Source organism: Aquarana catesbeiana, linkage group LG10 (genome assembly GCF_042186555.1).
Source record: "Aquarana catesbeiana isolate 2022-GZ linkage group LG10, ASM4218655v1, whole genome shotgun sequence".
Classification (NCBI taxonomy): domain Eukaryota; kingdom Metazoa; phylum Chordata; class Amphibia; order Anura; family Ranidae; genus Aquarana; species Aquarana catesbeiana.
Window position 1 is genome coordinate 53,877,452 of NC_133333.1, and position 16,828 is coordinate 53,894,279.

Below are 16,828 nucleotides of genomic sequence, written 5' to 3' on the forward strand. Positions count from 1 at the left end.
ACATTTCTGGATTAAAGGTCAATATTGCAGAAAAAAACAAGTTTTTTATCTTTTATTAGGCCATTTATTTACCTTGTTATTTTTGGCTGAAATTCTGCTTTGAAAGACCTGTCTAAGCAATACTTGCCATATATCATACCCTGATACTCTGATGTGCCATTCTGCTCTACTCTGAGATATACTCATCGCTCTGATTTACCAGAATAAGTTATTTCTGACACCATGCCCTCCCTTCCCTGCATGCCCTTGTTTCCCTGTATGTAGAGTAAAGAGAAATACTCAGTACTTCCAGATATGGAGGAGCTTATAACTCCCCCCCTTCCTTCCACAATGAAGAGCTGGCTGGTTATACATACATATCTACTGACAGCAGCAAGTAGAATCAATCAATAATCTATTAAGAGATGCTGAAAGTAAACGGTTGTCACTCAGTATGTCCTTTACCAAAGTTTTTATGTGAATGTACTGGCAGGCAATAGAGAGCAGACAGTTGTGTTGCCATCTTTCCAACATCCTCATGTACAAGCATTGGGGGTTATTTACGAAAAGCAAATCCACTTTGCACTACAAGTGCACTTGTAAGTGCAGTCGCTGTAGATCTGAGGGGAAGATCTGAAATGAGGGAAATCTCTGCTGATTTTATCATTCACTCATGTGCAAGCTAAAATGCTGTTTTTTTTTCTTTTTTTCTTGCATGTCCCCCTCAGATCTACAGAGACTGCACTTCCAAGTTTATTTTCAGTGCACTTGTAGTGCAAAGTGGATTTGCATTTCGTAAATAACCCCCATTACGTTTCTGTTACATAATAAGAATTATTATACTGGCTTATATAGACACAAATAATAAATTCATCGTGATAGAGAAGGGGCTAGTTAGAAGCATCCACCCTTATCACTGTGAAGGGAGTAAAGAAAATTCTCCCCATGCGTCACAGACAACAATAAATAATTGAAGAGTTCTAATCTAACACATTTTAACACCAAATTTAACACCAAAATCTGCAAGGTCTCATATCCCTATAGAAGGATCTAAATCATCACCTATGGTCACATGAGTCCTAAGATAACCCCGGAGGATACGATTTTGTGCTTAATAGCATCTACAATACAGACCAATACTTTACAGGAGCCATTTCCAGCCACAGTTCATTGGAACACTAGGGTTCCTCCAGAGGTTGCTTAGGGTCCCTCAAGCTATGGCTGATTGACCTCCCATCTGATGGTGCCTGTATAGTTCCAGGGTCAACACCACTTGGCAAAGCATGACACCAAACATAATTTTAGCTGTCTGTAGGGTGTTCACTATCACCACCACTGTAAGGGTTGCCTCCTACTGATAATGACCACCAATGTAAGAGGCTTTTTCCCACTGATCCCCAATAAACTGATTTTAGTAAGGGTTCCTGGGACTTGAAAATTATTTTAGGGGTTCCCCAGGGTTCAAAAGGTTGAGAAAGGATGATTTACAGTACTGTACCTCCTTCCATAATGGGTACCATGATGGTTTTATATTCTGGAGTGACTTGGTGGACTACGTCTAGGTGCTTTTGAAATTGGAAGGTTACTTTAACAGCAGTAGCTGCCTTTCTTCTCACTGAATCTCATTAGAATTGAAACTTGGATCTTGGAAACCTGGATTTAGATATTAAAATAACATATATTACAATACTAGCGTGCATAGCTGGTAATCCCCTAATCCACCTCAGACAGGCTGCTTTGGCATGGAGCAGATAACATCGCTCCCAGCCTCCCCTCCCTGCTCACAAGGTTAGCTACAGGCAGCTGACAAGGGGATGGGGCAGGGAATAATGCAGAACACAGGAAGTGCTGTTTGGGCTTTGGGAAGTGACCGCATTTACTCATGTCACACAGCTATTGTTCCGTGATCATATCAGCTTGTAGGTGTCAGCAGTTGTTCAGAGGAAAGGATTTTTTCTGTCTCTGGCTGGCTGATCATTCTGATTTTTGTTAGTGTAATCTGGACAGACAAATCAGCCATTCTGACCATGAACAACTGACTCGCCACTTAAAAAAAAAAAATATATATATATATATATATATATATAAGGATTTTTTTTAGATATAATAAAGGAACAGCTTGGTAAAAATAATGTTATCAGAGTGTGTTAAAGTGAATTCAAAGCTTTGGTTATTTTTTTTTTTTATTGAAATAATAGGCAGTGGGGTTGATTTACTTAAGGCAAATAGACTGTGCACTTTGCATGTGCAGTTGCTCCAGAGCTTTGTAAATGAGGTACAGCTTCACTCTGCAAAGAATACCCAATCACATACAAGGAAAAAAAAAAGCATTTTTGCTTGCACATGATTGGGAGATGGAAGTTAGCAAAGCTTCCACTCATTTACTAAGCTCTGGAGCAACTGCATTTGAAAAATGCACTAGCTATTTATTTATTTCAGGTACTTATATAGCGCTGTCAATTTAGGCAGCGCTTTACATATGCATTGTACATTCACATCAGTCCCTACCCTCAAGGAGCTTACAATCTACGGTCCCTAACTCACATTCATACATACTAGGGACAATTTAGACAGGATCCAACTAGCCTACCGGCATGTCTCTGGAGTGTGGGAGGAAACCGGAGTACCCGGAGGAAACCCACGCAGACACAGGGAGAGCATGCAAACTCCAGGCAGGTAGTGTCGTGGTTGGGATTCAAACCAGCGCGAATGCTAGGCGAAAGTGCTATCCACTACACCACTGTGCCGCCCCAATAGCTATTTGCTTTTTAGTAAATCAACTTGATTATACTTACCTGCTGTTGCACAGGGCGGCCACGTACCTCCTTTTTGGGGCACCCCCCGCTGGAGCTCTCTGCACCTCCTCTTCTGTGATTTCCCTCATAGCAAGCCGTTTGCTATGGGGGCACTTGTGTGAGTGCGCTCCTGAGCCAGGCTGTGTATGTCCATAGACACACACAACATGGCTTGGCCCTACCCCGGCTCCCTCCTCACAGGATTTGACTGACAGCAGCGGGAGACAACGCCTCTCGCTGCTTATAGTAAAGCCTGTGAATGCAGGAAGAGAGGAAAGTAGTGCTGCCGGTGGGGACAACACTTGAGAGTGGTGTCAGGTGTTTGGGGGCGGGGGCACAGACATTGGAAGGTTTTTTACCTTAATGCAGAAAATGCATTAAAGTTTTTGTTTAAAAAAATGGATCCTGTTCCATTAAAGCATGAATAACAGCACGGTGCTTGTACTGTGTAATTTGGCCCCCTGTATTACCTGAAATACCTGCCTGGTGCTGCACTGTCCCCGTAAACTGACCATGGTTTATCATGGCTGCTGAGCCCTGACACCATGGTCAATTTACATGCCTCCGTCATCTGCAGCAATCCTCTCTGCTCTCCTGTGTCCTCCTCTGTCCTACTCCCCCCCCTCCCTGCCTGTCAGCTCCATTCACTCCATGATCCTCCCCTCCTGCTGCTATTATATCTATAGTATAGGCATGCCATCCCCTCTGTTAAATAACATTATGTGTCCCAGTGTCTGTGCTGTATCAATAAGGTGCTGATCTGTACTTTATATCAGAGCGTCTCCCAGCGCTCATGTGACTCCTCGGCTCTCTCCTCTCTCCTCCCCGACTGACATGGGCGGGAGTTCTCAGCTACTCCCGCTATAGCTGTCAGCTGGGGAGAGGAGAGAGCATTATACAGGGATATACAATGTAATACTGACATATAATCGCACACTTAGGTTGGACTTGATGGACTTGTGTCTTTTTTCAACCTCACCTACTATGTAACAAACACTTTAAGGTAAAAAAAAAAAATGTTTGCCTTTAGAACCACTTTAATGCGTTGGAAACTTTTCTACGTATGATTTGTCATTGTATATGTACATGGGGACAGCCATATTTACCTATTATATACTCAGGCTCTGTTTCCTGATTTGCATTGCTACACAGTGGTTGTCCCGCTAGTGATACCTAAAGATCTATACAGAGGAATCAGGACCTCCTTACTCCTGCTGGTGACCCATCTAGTGATAAAGATCTATATGGAGGAATCAGGACCTCCTTACTCATTCTGTTGATCCCTCTAGTGATACATCCTAGAATTCTAATCACTTTCCCCCACCTGCTTTCAATATTTGCTAATTTTGTCATTTAAAATAACCCCCCAAATCTTTTTCCTCTGTAGTTCTGGTCAATGCTGTACCCCCAATGTTATTGAAATACAGTTTCCACTGCTTTGACCAATCTTCCAGCAATGTTAAGTCGTGTTCTATGTTATATAAGGAATGTCAACCCTAATGCACACCTTTCTGCCATCTGCAAAATAAATATTTTGGTATACCACTAGTGAATAGCCTCTATTCCAAGTGAATAGGCCAAAAATATGTGGTAATCACACAGTGGAGGTAGCTTGCAGTAACCCATTATTAAATTATTAACTTAATACATTTTAAATTGTTGAATTATTATCAGATTAAAATATTAAATGATAGAATATTAGATGAATAACTTGAGCCTATGCACTGCACATACGCCAAAGCCTTTATAACTTCAAAATATGTCTTAACTGCTGTGCCACAAAGGTGAGTCTCACAGACACACAAGACTCACATCAAATGATCAATTTATATTAAAACATCTTCCATTATAATTATTTTTATTATTATTTTGAGCCTATATTAAAGGAGAATTTTATTGAATTCATTCAGGGCTATTTGGCAATTAGCTACTGCTGAGACAATGAACACTTTGTTCAAGACTAATAAATGGAACAGTTATAATGGAACATAGCTTACAATTCAATTGTCATGAGTATATAATTTACAGCACAGCTCACTGAGTGCAGCGGTCAGGGGTATGTGATGTACAGTACAGCTTACAGAGTGCAGCCATTAGAGGTATATAATATACAGCACAGCTTACAGAGTACAGCCGTCGGCGGTATGTAATGTACAGCACAGCTTAGAGAGTTTTGTGATATACAAATTGCAGAGGGGTCAATGTAGTGACTGCTTACATTGGTGGTCATTAGAAAAGTGCCCTCATAGGTTTGTTGTCATTTAATGTCGGTTACTTTACTGAGAGAGAAGAAGCTCCATGGGTCACGTTCTCAGAGGCGGCTCTCTAATTAGGCGAAATAGTGCGGTGGCCTCAGGCCTCGCAGTCATAGGGGCCTCGCACAGCTGGCTAGTTTACCTAATTAGAGAGCCGCCTCGTTCAGCAGCAGAGATCTCCGTCCCGAGTCCCCTCGTCCTGCTACAGGGAGAGATAACAGGCTGCGAGTGAGATGTGTGATCGGAGCTCACATACATCTCCGGATCACCGACAGGGAGGGAGAGCCGCTCAGTGTAGAGCTCTGACAGATCTCCCCCTCCCCCTGCTGCCCGCACAGCCAGACAGAAGAGGAGAGAGAGCTTCTGCTCCTCCTCCTCCCGCCCTCTCCTCCTGTGTCTGCCCCGCCCACTCTCCTCGGCAGTGTTCTCTGAAGGGGATGTGTGGGCGGGAAGATTCAAGCTGGAGCCCAGGAAAAGGAAAAGGACAAGGGGAGTCTGATCCATCCATCCATCCATCCAGTCCCTCCTGCCTCCCAGTGAGTACATTGATTGTAAGGGATGCTCTTCCTTTCCTTCTTCCTCCATCCCCCTCTCTTTCTTTCCATTCTTTTTGTCTCTTTCTTTCTCTTTCCTTCATTCTTTCCCCATTCTCCTCTCTTTCTTTCTTTCTTTCTTTCTTTCTTTCTTTCTTTCTTTCTTTCTTTCTTTCTTTCTTTCTTTCTTTCTTTCTTTCTTTCTTTCTTTCTTTCTTTCTTTCTTTCTTTCTTTCTTTCTTTCTTTCTTTCTTTCTTTCTTTCCATTCTTTTTGTCATTCTTTCTTTTTCTCTTTCCTTCCTTCTTCCTCCATCCCCCTCTCTTTCTTTCTCCTTTCTTTCTTTCCTTCCATCTCTTCTTTCTTTCTCTCTTTCTTTCTTTCCTTCCTTCCTTCCTTCCTTCTTTCTCCATCCCCCTCTCTTTCTTTTCTTTTTCTTTCCTTCTTTCTTCCTTTCTTTCCATTCTTTTTGTCTCTTTCTTTCTCTTTCCTTCCATCTTTCTTTCTTTCTCTTTCTTTCCTTCCATCTGTCTTTCTTTCTTTCCTGTCCATCTTTCTTTTTTTCCTTCCATCTGTCTTTCTTTCCATCTTTCTTTCCTTCCAACTTTCTTTCCTTCCATCCTTCTTTCTTTCTCTTTCTTTCTTTCTTTCTTTCTTTCTTTCTTTCTTTCTTTCTTTCTTTCTTTCTTTCTTTCTTTCTTTCTTTCTTTCTTTCTTTCTTTCTTTCTCCATCCCCCTTTATTTCTCTCTTTGTGACAGCCTACCAGAATAGGTAGGATCTGTGAGAGCAGCTTCCCTGTGCAGCTCTGCTTGAGGAAAATATATCTTTATTATGCCCACTTACCTACCCCCTGTACTGTCCACTTCCCTATACTGTATCCTCCTAATACAGTTCATAATACAGTGGGGCCTCATGTCTAAGTTTTGCCTAAGGCCTCACAAAGTCTAGAGCCGCCTCTGCACGTTCTGCTTGCTCAATGCTCTTCTGAGTGACTTTGGTGCCTGAACTGTGCAAGCACCATATGGCAGGAGATTATCCTGACCAGCTCTGCCTGTATAGATGGATGTTTAATGACTCATTGAAAGCCAGAGGATCAGTTTGACAGCCAGGACATTTGCATTTTACAAGGAGAGGATACCAATGGCAGCCCACAAATGTCTTCTAGCACAGTTCTCTTGTATTCTATAAATGATTGCTCATTTTCAAACAGTAGTATATAAAATATGGTGATGATTATAACATAAGATCAAATGTGTGTCATATTGTGGACGGCACATCTATTTTTAAGCAGCAGTGTGTTTAACATGGCTTTGTAATTTTATTTTTTTTTCTCTGTTGACCACGGTCAGGGTCCCTGGATACTTAGCTGTACATGAAATATTGATGGTGTATGTCTATCAGCCTCATGTATGAATGTCTCTGGTTTTCTTATACTGCCATTCAGTCGATAAATCTGCTGTAAGCTTAGGCACACAAATGAATAGAAATGACACTTGGGGTCTCTTTTTAAAGCAGTGAATGTGACTTTCTCCAAACGTACTCTGATAGGTAATCAATCACTGTCATTTAAAACACATGGACCTGGAAGATTCACCTGAAAAGAATCTTCACTGAATATCAGATTCTCTGCTTCTAGCACAAAGTAGACATTGGGTGATAGTCATGTATGGGTTGGAGACCAAATGATATGAAGCCCTGACCATGTCACCCCATACCCCTCTCACTTAATCATGACTAGGGAACTACAACATCACACAGATGCCCCCCTAATCCATGCGACCGTCCCCTAATCTACATGTAGGGCGCCAGACGCATGGATTCCAATGGGGTTTTTTTTTTTTAAGCACATGATTAGAGCCCGAGGCTCTAATTGGCTTCAAAAAAGGGTGAGCTCGGGGGGCAAAGCACTTCACCCTGAGCCCACCCAGTTGTGTGGGAATAATATTCGGTATTGTCTTCCTGATTCGCCTCCCGGCCAATCAGGTAGTGGGTCCTGGGACCTGATCAGCGAGAGGAGAAACAATTGCATTGGCCATCGAGGAGGAGGAGACGCAGGGTGAAGCTACCGAGGAGGAAGCACTGCTTGCCACCTAATTAATAGAAACAGGGAATTGGCGCTGCTAGCAAGTGATCTGATATCACTTCTAATACAACAGGGATAATCAACAGAAATGGGTATATAATAATACAACCCTGGTGAAAATAAAATCTAAATTACAACCAAATGTGAAATGTATTGCATTAAGCAGGGGTTTCTGCTGGGTGAACGAGCCTTTCTCATCAAAGAAAATGTGACATGTAAAATATATAATACCATCAAGTAATAATAAATGACATAGAAAATGCCATCAAATAATAAATAGTTCCTTAATTACAATATAAAGTGTCCAAAGTGGTTAATAAAAACAAAACAAATAGTTAATAAAGAAATGATCTTGAAATATACTGCTTGTGACCTAGATGGAGTAAGTGCAGGGCTGGCGGGCTGACAATTGAGCAACAAAATGGGGGGGGGGGGTGCGACTGACTGATCTACCGACCGCCACTGGTGTAAAGTGTCATTACTGTTCACACAAGGGAGGGGTTTTAATAAAAAGGTACAACTTATTTGAAACTTTAAGTTTGAAATGTTCGTTTACAAACTGCCCAAAAAGATGTGTTATAAACACTACAGTTGTTATAAATATATATATATATATATATATATATATATATATATATATATATATATATATATATATATATATATATATTAATTATGGGTGTCGATGTGTTAAAATGTTTGGCCAAGAGAACTGAATCTTGTGTAGTGTGAAAGACTTTAAGGGCTTGTTTACACTAGTGGCAGCCCTGGCGACGATATGGCACCCCATTAACCCCCAAAAGCCCTCACCACTGTGCCACAGGCATGAATTTCACATTGCTGCAGGGCAGCAGTGGTGTGGCCCAATCCGCTTGAATTGGTCATGTTTAGTGGGCTGCCCATGGAATGCAACAGAGAGTATACAGGGTAGATGGATTCTAGAAAGTCAATGCTTCATTTACTTTTGAACCTGCAGTGTATGCCTAAGTTGGAGATATTGATAAAATTGTTCAGGAGATAATGAGAACTCTACCCATAATTGGTAATACGCCTTTAGAGTACTAGTGAATATTTGGGGAAAGAACCAAACCCCTCTCTGTCTCCCATGAGGAAAATCCCTGTAATTTGCATAGTTCAGTATAATTAGGATTATGCCATAAGGGAGTAAACTCCAGAGGGCTGGTAATAGATAGCGCCTCCTTAAAAGCCTGTCATATTGTCTTAAGGAGAACTACCACTGGGGAAGAGGGGGGAATCCATCTCCTAGATGAGAGCTGGCTATCAAATTAGGGTTAGACAGAGACACCAACTGAGCTATAGGGTCCACATTACCACCCTGTCCCCATCCAGCAAATTGCTTCAATTAAGAGTCCATGCTACATTAATCATCTTTTTCAAAGTGATTTCTCAACAAAATAAAGCATGGAGACGGGATGGGTCAGTTTGCTTTAAATAATAAAGTATAATTAAAGGCAAAACTTTTTTGTGTTAGTTTTAGATACAGTGAAGAAGGATTAGAACACCTATTAGTTTTTTTTTATAGCTGTCTGTGCTCCCGGGGAAAATCCCCCCTGTCATGTTTACCATTATCATTAACAAATCCCAAAATTTGGGTTGTCCCCAGAAAAATGATAGAGGAGGAATCCTTCAGAGGGGACATTAGTTCTGGTGACCCCAATGGATTCCCTTAACTTACAGGTATTTCTTCTCACTTCCTGTTTTGGTTATGGGATAGAAAGTGAAGGGAAATTTCCCCAATGGGACAAAGATGTTAAAAAAAAAAACCTGATAGGGTTTAAAACCCTCCTTTACTCTATCCAAAATAAAAAAAAATGGTTTGCCTATAGTTCTACTAAAAATATAAATGAAATAGCATTTTCATTTTGTGGTGCTCAGATACCACTTTAACCACTTGCTGACCGCTGCACACCGATATACGTCGGCACAATGCCAGTGGTGGGCAAATAGGCGTACCTGTACATCCCCCTTTAAGGGCCGGGGATAGCAGGCGCGTGCGCTCGCCGTGTACAGCGTGACCGTGCCCATGGGACCGGCGGACTCCCGGCGATCATGTCACGGAGCCTTAGAACGGGGAAGTGCCTATGTAAACAAGGCCTTTCCCCGTTCTGGTTTGTGTCATGACAGAGATCACTGCTCCTTGTCATCGAGAGCAGTGATCGCTGTCATGTGACTTGAAGCCCACCCCCCCCCACAGTTAGAATCACTCCCTAGGACACAATTAACCCCTCCATAGCCCCCTAGTGGTTAACCCCTTTACTGCCAGGGTCATTTACACAGTAATCAGTGCATTTTTATAGCACTGATCGCTGTATAAATGACAATGGTCCCAAAATAGTGTCAAAAGTGTCTGATGTGTCCACCATAATGTCGCAGTCCCGATAAAAAATCGCAGATCGCCGCCATTACTAATAAAAAAAAAATAATAATAATAAAAATGCCATAAAACTATCCCCTATTTTGTAGACACTATAACTTTTGCACAAACCAATAAAGAAATAAGAAACCAAAAGAATACATATCGGCCTAAACTGAGGGAAAAAAAAAATTTTATATATTTTTGGGGGATATTTATTATAGGAAAAAGTAAAAAATGTGTTTTTTTTTTTTTCAAAATTGTCGCTCTTTTTTTGTTTATAGCGCAAAAAATAAAAACTGCAGAGATGATCAAATACCACCAAAAGAAAGCTCTATTTGTGGGAAAAAAAGGACGTCAATTTTGTTTGGGTGCAACGTCACAGGACCGCGCGATTGTCAGTTAAAATGACGCAGTGCCGAATCACAAAAAGTGTTCTGATCAGGAATGGGGTAAAATCTTCCGGGGCTGAAGCAGTTATTCTAAACCTTTCCCTAATGCAATCTGGGGCCTTCTGGCTTCAGGAAATATGAGTCAATGCCCTAAAAAAGTAGGTGGATCATGAAAGTGCGTAACATTTATCTGCTTACCTGTCCTAAAAAAACTGGTGTCCCTATGGTCCTGAAAGCCTTTTTCATGATGAACATTAGAAGACTGGTGATAGCAAGGTCTAGGTATGACTCATTGTTCCATAATGACTACTTTCCTTCCTAGACGTCATAGGGCTGATTTTTTTTTCTTTTGTGTCTATTCTTTGGTAGCTCTGGGAGAATTTGCAGCAGAAATTTACTGCTTCCAACTTATTTCGTCTTTCGTAAACAAGTCACAAGCTTGGCTGTTTCTTCTGGCAAAAGAACACAGGAGCCTTAACAGTGAGTATCAACAGTTTACTTATAAGATGAAGGTACCGAGGGCTACTAATAGTGTGGGCAGTGTGGGTCCTGTAGCTAGGAGCACGACTCTTTTATAATAGGTTATATGAAAAGTGGGGAGAGCGGAAACTTTGTGGGAATGAAATGTGAATGTCTCCATCCCTAAATCAGTAGAGAAAAATACAGGTGGGACTTTAAATGAGGAATGTGCAACAGCAGAAAAACAATCAGTGTAAAAACACAATGTTTATTTCTTGGTAGCATTTACCTGACATGTTAATTAATTGACAAAACATTTTAAATAAAACTGGCAACAGCAAATTGATACATTGTAGATATATATGAACTTACAACAGCATCAAAATAATGCATTGTAAGGTAAATATGTAGCAGCCATCCTAGATGACATGGACCACCTCAAAGGCAGAATATAAACATGAAATCTGTATATATAAAACTAATTGAACCATGTAATGAAAATGTGATGTGTCACATTTGGATTTATTCCATTCTTCAGGGGCAAATGCATCAAGTATCTTTGAAAAAAACTCAAATATAAAAATTAATAATAAAAAATATTATTATGTAAAATAGTCTAGCAAGGGTGCCTGACAAAAAGAGGAAACATAGTAACCAAACAGAGGAGCTCCTTTTTATAATAGGTTAAAGGGGTTGTAAACCTTCGTGTTTTTTCACCTTAATGCATCCTATGCATTAAGATGAAAAACACCTGGTAGTGACCGGCCCCCCAGCGCCCCCGTTTTACCTGAGCCCTGGATCTTGACCCAGCGGGGACGCTCTGTCTCTCTGCCCGGGGTTCTCGGCTCTTGATTGGATGGATTGATAGCAGCACAGCCATTGGCTCCCACTGCTGTCAATCAAATCCAATGACGTGAGCCCCGGGGGGGCGGGGCCAAGTCATACATTCGGCGGCTATGGACGCCAAATGCTGGACTCTGGAGCGTGCCTGCAAGGTAACCCCCTCGGGAGAGCGCTTCTCCTAGGGGGGGTTATCTGATGTGGGGAGGAGCCGCAGAGGGACCCCAGAAGACGAGGTTTGGGGCCACTCTGTGCAAAACGAGCTACACAGTGGAGGTAAGTATGATATGTTTGTTATTTAAAAAAAAAAAAAAAAAAAAAAAACAACCCTTACAATCACTTTAGGTCAATAAAACACACAATCAATTGGATGAAGTCGTATTTTTTAGAGATCAATTGCATTTAAATGGACATTAAATATAATATATGAACAATGTAAGTGCCTTAGGGTTCATTCACACTAGATGTATTGGCTCATTTTTTTCAACGCAAGGACCTGTAGAATATAAGGTATGTGATTGCGATCAGTTCACACTGGTGTGTTGTGCTAATGTGCGCTGGTTTACGTAGGAAAAAAGTAAAGCAAGCTCTATTTTTTTAAGCATACTGCATGGTAATGTGTAGCATTAAAGCTCAGGGAAAAGCAGATGGCCAGCACAAGTTTGGCTCCTCTGCCCTGCCGTAGACCCTTTCTACGTTCTAGGAAAGTGCAGGTATTCTGCCGAGAAAGTTCCCCTCGGCGGATAAGGACCCCCCTCTACTGTGCAGGCGCAGCGCTTGCGCAGTACGAGCCCGCGGAAATAGCCGAAGCTGAAAAGAATAGAAATCAGCTCCCCGCGGGCTCGCTTCGCTTGCCACGCTTTGGGCATGACCTCACTTCACTCTGCACTTTTTTATTCTCCCTCTAGGTCCACTTGGATGGTGGGGCTTGAACCTGGACCTAGGGCGCAGGAGCCGTGTACAACTGATTGAAGTTTTTCAGCTTCGGCTATTTTCGGCGGCTCCTAGTTGTTCGTACTGCGCAAGCGCTGCGCCTGCGCAGTACAGGGGGGTCCTTATCCGCCGGGGGAACTTTCTCAGCAAGACACCGGCTCAAACTCAATACGGCATGCCAACACATGTCAATGCTTGTGCGTTTATCTACGCTCACACATGTTGCAGTGTGCACAGACCCTTATTCTGGACAGCCCAGACTATTGGGTGAAACATTTCCGTTCCTCAGTGTGTCGTTGCTGAATTACACTTCATCCTCCACTGCCCAGAATTCAGGTGTCATCTAAGGTTCCACCATCAATTTCCGGAGGATGCATGAGATGGCTGACCCATGGAGTAGACCTTTTGAGATGGGAATGAGGGACACCTACAAGCAAACGTATGTAGGCATAGGACACGCCCCCCTGTCACACCCCCTTAAAGGAGAATTAACCAAAAAAAAAGGTTAATTAAATCCACAAGGGTATTTTTTTTTTTACCACTACTATTCCTTTATATTGGCTTTTAAAATGTACAAATGCAGCAATTTAGAAATTGGATAAAAGGTTTAGCACTGGGAAACACTTTTTGAATGATAAATAGTGCATTTTATATATAACTATATAGATCAGACCAGAAAGAGGGACAAATGAGGGGGAAAGAGGGACAGAGGGACATTGCTCCAAATCAGGGACAGTCCCTGGAAATCAGGGACAATTGGGAGCTATGCATGGAGGAACTGAGTGCTCAGTATCTGTAAGAATTGACTTTACCACCCAGGGACGGTCATCCTCTGCACCACAAGGGAGGAATTTAATATCAAACCAAGAGCTATTTCCTTGGTTGGTGAACATTGGCATGTCTTCTGTTCTCCATACAGATCTGGGCAGACTTGAGCTCTGCTCCACTGGTTCAAGTAGAGGCTGCATTTCATCCATTCTGTCCTAATACATTTTATTAACATTTCTGAGAAGTTGAAACTTTCCCAGCGTTTTGTAAGAGTTACTTGACATGGAAAAAATTCCTTTATCTCTGGTTTCATTGTAACATATGCTTCCTCTTTATAAAGATATGTAAACGTCGAGCATTGCATGCTTTCCTTATAATGGCATGCTAACAGCTTTCATTTTTTATGAGCGAGAGCATGAATAATATTTTAGATTATTTATGGAATTCAATAACTTTTCACAAGTTTTAGTCACAATTTCCTGATTTACTAATGCTATGCTACCTATGTAAATTGTATTGAACACATTCACATACTGAAGAAAAGTACATGTAATACCTAAGCATTAAAATCTTCCCTTTAAGATGTTAATATAATTTAAAAGTTCAGCCACGGCTTTATGGAAAATACTGGTGATCCTCCCGCGAAGGTTCTTGGTCAGGCACTTCCTTTTATAGAGTGACAACACACTTTGACTGTGTCCCAATTGTACTCATGTATTGTCACCCTTTTATAGGGACTACTTTTGAAGATTACAAGTGACCATTTCAACACACATTATGCATGCAACAGTCCACTGTTTTCACTATCAGGAAACCATGATAATGAGAAATGCCATGCAGCTATTGCTGGAGTCTATGTAGAAATACAGTGCCTTGAAAAAGTTTTCATACCCCTTGAAATTTTCCACATTTTGTCATGTTACAACCAAAAATGTAAATGTACATTATTGGGATTTTATGTGATAGACCAACACAAAGTGGCACATAATTGTGAAGTGGAAGGAAAATGATAAATGGTTCTCAGATTTTTTTTTCCATATAAATATCTGTAAAGTGTGGTGTGCATTTGTATTCAGCCCCCTTTACTCTGATACCCTTCATTAAAATTTGGTGGAACCAATTGCCTTCAGAAATCATCTATTTAGTAAATATTGTCCACCTGTGTGTAATTTAATCTCGGTATAAATACAGCTGTTTTGTGAAGCCCTCAGAGGTTTGTTAGAGGAACTTAGTGAACAAACAGCATCATGAAGGCCAAGGAACACACCAGACAGGTCAGGGATAAAGTTGTGGAGAAGATTAAAGCAGGGTTAGGTTATAAAAAAATATCCCAAGCTTTGAACATCTCACAGAGCACTGTTCAATCCATCATCCGAAAATGGAAAGAGTATGGCACAACTGCAAACGTACCAAGACATAGCTATCCACCTAAACTGACAGGCCGGGCAAGGAGAACATTAATCAGAGAAGCAGCCAAGAGGCCCATGGTAACTCTGGAGGAGCTCAGGAGGGAGAATCTGTCCACAGGACATCTATTAGTCGTGCACTCCACAAATCTGCCCTATATGGAAGAGTGTCAGAAAGAAAGCTATTTTTGAAAGAAAGCCAAAAGAAGTCCCATTTGCAGTTTGAGAGAAGCCATGTGGAGGACACAGCAAACATCTGGAAGAAGGTGCTCTGCTCAGATGAGACTTAAATCAAACTTTTTGGCCTGAAAGCAAAACACTATGTGTGGTGGAAAACTAACACTGCACATTAGTCTGAACACACCATCCCCACCGTGAAACATGGTGGTGGCATCATCATGGTGTGGGGATGCTTTTCTTCAGCAGGGACAGGGAAGCTGGTCAGAGTTGATGGGAAGATGGATGGAACCACATATATATAATATTAAAAGAAAACCTGTTATGCCGTGTACACACGGGTGGACTTTTCGACCGGACTGGTCCGACGGGACGAATCCATCGGACATTCCGACCGTGTGTGGCCTTCTTTGGACCTGCAGTGGACTTTTTCGGTCGAAAATTAGACGGACTTTAGATTTGGAACATGTTTCAAATCTTTCCGACGGACTTGAGTCTGGTTGAAAAATCCGCTCGTCTGTATGCTAGTCCGACGGATGAAAACTGAAGCTAGGGCAACTATTGGCTACTGGCTATCAACTTCCTTATTTTAGTCCGGTCGTACGTCATCACGTACGAATCCGTCAGACTTTGGTGTGTAGGCAAGTCCGTTCGTTCAAAAGTCCATCGGAAGTCCATCAAAAGTCCGTCGAATGTCCATCAGAAAGACCGTCGGACTTTTGATGCCGAAAATTCCGCCTGTGTGTACAGGGCATTAGAGTCTGCAAAAGACTTGAGACTGGGGCGGAGGTTCACCTTCCAGCAGGACAACGACCCTAAACATACAGCCAGAGCTACAATGAAATGGTTTAGATCAGTGGCGGCCCGTCCATTAGGGAAACCCGGGCGCCACCCCCTCTCTCCTCTCCACCCTCTATATGCAGTGGATAGATTCATGCATGCATATCTATTCATGTGTTCGGGTCATCAGGCACATGAATTACAGCGGCCAGGTTTTTTTTTTTACGCACCTGATTAGAGCCATAGGCTCTAATAGGCTTCAAAATAGCATGGGCTCGGGTCGCAGATGCGTCCTGAGCCCACCCAGGTGTGTTGCAACAGCAAATTAATATTCGCTGTTGCAACACTGATCCTCCTACAGGCCAATCGTGAAGCAGGTCTGGTACCTGTCCCCAGATTGGCTGACAGTATAGGTGATCCTATTGGATGCTTTGCAAGGAGGAGAGAAAAGACACACAGCGTCTCTATGAGAGAAAACCTAGCCAATCCCGGGACACATCTTGCTGCCTTTTACCCGCCGCCTGATCCACCACTAAGATGGGGTAAGTGCCGGGCAGACAGTGGGCGGGGGTGCTGGATGAGGGGGGAGTTGGGGTGGTTGTGTGCGTCTGTGCCACTGGCCACACGCAGGGGGGTGTGTGTCTTTGAATGAGTCCGCTGGCGGGGGGGTTGGTTGAATGCCGCCCCCCCCACGAGCCCCCACTGGTTTAGATCAAACCATTTTTATGTGTTGGAATGGCCCAGTCAAAGTCCAGACATAAATCCAATTGAGAATCTGTGGCAAGACATGACAATTGCTGTTCACAGACGCTCTCCATCCAATCTGACAGAGCTTGAGCTATTTTGCAAAGAAGAATGGGCAAAAATGTCACTCTCTAGATGTGCAAAGCTGGTAGAGACATCCCCAAAAAGACTTGCAGCTGTAATTGCAGTGAAAGGAGGTTCTACAAAGTATTGACTCAGGGGGGCTGAATACAAATACACGCCACACTTTTCACATATTTATTTGTAAAAAATTTGGAAACCATTTATCATTTTCCTTCCACTTCACAAT

The 16,828-nt window shown here is 42.1% G+C and overlaps 1 protein-coding gene across 2 annotated transcripts in view; it reads left to right on the plus strand.

Moving 5' to 3' along the window:
• The window catches only part of LOC141110695 (tetraspanin-4-like), a 172,477-nt gene that overhangs the window by 46,230 nt on the left and 109,419 nt on the right, over positions 1-16,828 (plus strand). Inside the window, exon 2 of one of the 2 annotated variants that reach the window (XM_073602199.1) lies at positions 10,781-10,891. The exons of the other annotated variant lie outside the window; for it this stretch is intronic. The gene's annotated coding sequence lies outside the window, so the exon portion shown is untranslated. The remainder of the gene's footprint in view (positions 1-10,780; positions 10,892-16,828) is intronic. 2 annotated transcript variants of the gene reach the window in all.